Source organism: Elephantulus edwardii, unplaced genomic scaffold (assembly GCF_000299155.1).
Source record: "Elephantulus edwardii isolate Elephantulus edwardi_28Jun2011 unplaced genomic scaffold, EleEdw1.0 scaffold00224, whole genome shotgun sequence".
In the NCBI taxonomy this organism is placed as follows: domain Eukaryota; kingdom Metazoa; phylum Chordata; class Mammalia; order Macroscelidea; family Macroscelididae; genus Elephantulus; species Elephantulus edwardii.
In genome coordinates, this window is record NW_006399974.1 from 1,302,977 (window position 1) to 1,307,640 (window position 4,664).

A 4,664-nucleotide genomic window follows, 5' to 3' on the forward strand; every position below is an offset into this window, starting at 1 on the left:
GGAGTTGCTCTAGCAACCCAAAGCCTTGAAGTTTTAATTCATCTGTTGCTCTAAGGAGAAAAGATGGGAAATCTCCTATGTGATTTAAAGCCTTGGAGAAACCTGCTGGAGGGTCAGCTAAGTTGGTTCTGAATCTGCAGCAAGGAGTTTGAATTTTTGAATACAGGCTCTAACACAATTTAGATGTTTCCATTCACTTACTTATATAAAGAATTCAGTATGTATCAGTCTTGTATTAGGCGCTGAAAATAAAATTATTGAACAAGACTGACAACTATTATTTCACTCTGTGAGGCATGACATTACTACCTTACAAATTTGCAATTGATGACATTGCAATTGGTAATTGATGATGTGTTTCCCCCCCAACCTCTCCAGTATCAAGCTGTATATAGTGATGTTATTCAGACTGGGGGAACCGGACAAGTTTCCTTTGTGTTGTGAAGTTTCTGGTGTCTGAGTAGACTTGACCGCCTGCTAAGGTTTCTGTTACATATGTTGCATGAATAGGGCTGCTCACCTGTGTGGGTTCTCTTGTGCTTAATAAGATGAGAGTTCTGACTGAATCTTTTTCCACAATCATAACATTTGAAGGGTTTCTCTCCTGTATGTACTCTTTGATGTGTATGGAGATTTGTGTTAAGACTAAAGCTTTCTCCACACCAGGAACATTTATAGGGTTTTAGTCCTCGGTGTATCATCAGGTGCTTATTAAGATCTGAATTCCACTTAAAACTTCTATCACATTGTTGACATTTATAAGCCTTCTCATCACTATGAATTTTCTGGTGACTAGTAAGTTCAAAGTTCATTCGGAAGTTTTTCCCATGCTGTTGACATGTAAAAGGTTTCTCCTCTGGCTGGAATTTCCTGGGAAGAGTGGAACATTTTGGAAAGTCCTGCTTACATGTTGACTGTTTCTTTCTCTTCCTTCCTGGAAAATTCCGATATTGTTTCCTCACTCTTTGATCACCACAATTTTCTCTGCCAGCTGTTTTCTTTTACTTTGACCTTTTGTAATACTTGGCCTTTTGGTGCTTGTAATTCTAACTGAGGAGATATAGGTTGATCATTTCCAGTGTCATTTTTGAGCTTTAACCCCAGCGAAATGGCATTTTCATAGTTCTCCTGCATCACATTGTTGTAGAGGACCTTCTGATGGGGATCCAGTAACTCCCATTCTTCTTGAGAAAAAGTCAGGGTCACATCTTCAAAGGTCAACAAACTCATTCCTTGACTGATCAACTTCTCCCTGAACGTGTCTGACTAGGGCCATGGCCTCCTCGGTGCTCCGTGGATGATGTTTTTGCGTCTGGGTCTGGATTGTACTGGGCAAAATGGTCAGGAACTGTTCTAACACCAGCAGTTCTAAGATCTGCTCTTTTGAGTGGCGCTCTGGCCTCAACCACTGGTGGCAAAATTCCTGTAGCAGATTGGCAGCATAGAGGGGCTCTGCTGTTTTGGGATAGTGGAAGTTCTGGAAACTCTGGCTAGAGCTCTCAGGATCAAGTCTGTTCCTTAGCAGGGTGGACTTCTCCCTCTCTGACTGGCATGCTTTTGCATAGATCCCTCCTGATTCAGTACAGGCCTCATCTGGGACTTCTGGCACGCAGCTACCTTGAGACCACTGGTCATCATTTTGATTGAGGAACAATCTGGCAACTCTGCAAGCCACCTTCAGTAGCTGAGGCCTCTCACAATCACTGAGAGGATTTTCTTCCTGAAGATACTCCAAACAGCCCTGGCTTCCACGGCAGCCCCTTCCCCAGCATACCCTGCAAACTCTGTTTCTTAACTTTTATTTTCATGGGTATTGACTTTGGATACAAGTAAAATGAATCCTTGACAACTTCAATCTTTTCTCCATTTGTAATATTATATTGCACATCAGTCAAATTGTGAGAATTTTTTGTTTACTTGTGATATAATCTACACTGATCAGGATTCAGATCAATTGTTCATAGGGTAACTAGGGGTCGTACTGGACTTGACGACACCTAAAACCAGTAACAACCTATATTAAAAGTTGTAGTATAGATTGATCTTTACTATTTGTTGTTATTTTTAAGTGCTGTCCAGTTGGGTATGACTCATAGCAACACCATGAACAACAGATCTGAACCCCTGTCCTATCTTGTGCTGTCTTAACACTTCCTGACACATTGCAGCCAATTGTGACAGTCACCATATCAATCTGCCTGGTCAAAGGTTTCCTCTCCTTCTCTGACCTTCTACTTTTCTGAGCATCACTTCCCTTTTCCAGAAATAGCCCCTCCTACATTTCTTGGAATGTATGTGAGGTGAAGCCTAATCATTCTTGCCTCCAAGAGCACTCTGGCTGCACCCTCTCTAAGACATATTTGTTCTTTTGGCAGTCCATGGGATGTTCAGTGATCTTCTCCAACAACACACCTTAAAGGCATCAATTCTTCTGCCATTCTTATTCATCGTCCAGGTCTCAGATGCATAATAAGTGATCTGAAAGACCAAGGCCTGAATCAGGGGCACCTTTGTCCTCAAACTAACATGATTACTCCCCAATAATTTGGAGAGGTACTTAACTGCAGACTTTCCCAGTGCAATATATCTCCTTATTTCCTGACTTCTGGTACCAAGGGTGTTAATTGTGGATCCAAGTAAGATGAAGGTGTTAGCAGTTTCAATCTTTCACCCATCTATCATGATGTTGCCTATTGGTCTTGACATTGAGATGCAAGCCATCTATATACTTTGATCTTCTGCAATAAGTGCTTCAAGTCTTCCTCACTTTCAGCAAACAAGATTGTGTCATTTGTATAACACAGGCTGTTGATTAGACTTTCTTTGATCCTGATGCCACGTTCCTCATCATAGATTCCAGCTTCTCGAATAATTTTCTCACTATACAGATTGAATAGGTGTGGAAAGAAAATAAAATCTTGACACACTGACATACTCCTTTCTTAATTTTAAAACGTGCAGTGTTTCCATGCTCTGTTTGCACAACAGCCTCCTAGTAAATGTGTAGATTTCAAATAAGCACAACTAAATGCTCTAGGATTTCCATTCTTCTCAATGTCAGACATAACTTGTTATGGCCCACACAGTCAAATGCCTTTGCATAGTCAATAAAACATACCGGTAACAAATGTGCTCCTTGTGGATCTAAGTAAAACAAAATAGTTGACAACTTCAATATTTTCTCCATCTATGATGATGTTAGGGAAACTCTGGTGGCCTAATCAGAAGAATGTGCACTGCGATTCCAAAGGTTCGAATTCACCAGCTACTCTGCAGGAGAAAAAGGAGCAGTTTTCTCCCATACTATTTGCTGTCTTTGAAAATCAACTGGAGCCAGATATGAGTTGGTTCTGACGTGACAGCGTACAACAACAACAACAACAACAACATGATGTTCATTATTGGCCTAGTGGTAAAGATTTTTGACTTTTTGATGTTGAGAGCAATCCATAGTGAAGACTGTAGTCTTTGATGTTCTACAGCAAACCTTTCAAGTCCTCCTCACTTTCAGCAAGCAAGGTGGTGGCATCTGCATAACACAGGCTTGTTATTGTATCCTCAAGGTTGTTGATGAGATTTAATCTGATCTCTATGCCACATTCTTCTCTTCTAGCGTCTGGAATAATTTGCTTACCATATAAATTGAATAGGTATTGAGAAAGGATACAACCCTGATGCACACCTTTCGTGATTTTAAATCACGTTTTGTTCCCTTGCTAAGGTAATATTCATCTATGGCTAATGTTCTTTGCCTTATCATCAATAACGTGCTATGAATTACACAATTGAATGTTTTTGTATAGTCAGTAAAATATTTTTTCCAGTATAGTCTACTTTCAATCAAGATTCATCTCTAGTCAACAATAAAAGTCCTTATTCCATGTCTATCCAGCATGGATTTCTAGTAGTTTCTTGTTGATGTACTGTTTCAATCATATTTATTTCCCTTCAGTGAAATTTTACTTGCAGATAATAATGATACTGCTCGATAATTTCTGCATTCTGTTGGATCACCTCCTAGTGGAATGGACATATTCTTGGATTTCTTTTAGGCACTAGATGACAAAACTATCTTTCATATCTTTTGTCATAGATAGATAAGTAAATGTATCCAGAGTTGCATTAATTGATTGAAACATTTTAGTAGCTATTCTGCCAATTCCTTGAGTCTTATATTTTACCTGTGCCTTCAGTGTAGCTTAGACTTCTTCCTCCAATACCACTGATTGTCATATGTTGATTCCGAAGATGATTGAACACAGACAAGTTTCTTTTCGGTGTCTTGAATCTTTCTACTCCCTTTATCTTCTTTTCATGTGCCCTGCATCATTTAGAGACAGAGGAGAAAGCAGAGAAACAGAACAGAGACTCTGATTACATTGATTTTTTTTAAAATTAAATTTTATTAGTTTTAATGGACATTTACAGAGATTTTGGGTTTTCATTCATTCATTGTTGCACTGTTTTCTCCACCCTCATCCCCAGTTCGTTCTTCTTCCCCCCCAAAGTCTGTTTTAATTGTCCATTTGCCACAGTGCTTGTCAAAGCCAGTTCTGATTAATCTCCTTTGTCAGTATGTCCCTTGCCATTCCCTCTCACTCCTCCCTGAGAGAGACTTCACCCTGATTCATGAGGAAAAGGGGATGGTGTATTCTCTTAGCTAC

General features: G+C 39.6%; 1 pseudogene; it reads right to left on the reverse strand.

Annotated features, from left to right (window-relative positions):
- Nucleotides 1-404: 404 nt before the first annotated feature.
- Nucleotides 405-1,638, reverse strand: LOC102849296 (annotated as a pseudogene).
- Nucleotides 1,639-4,664: the final 3,026 nt, after the last annotated feature.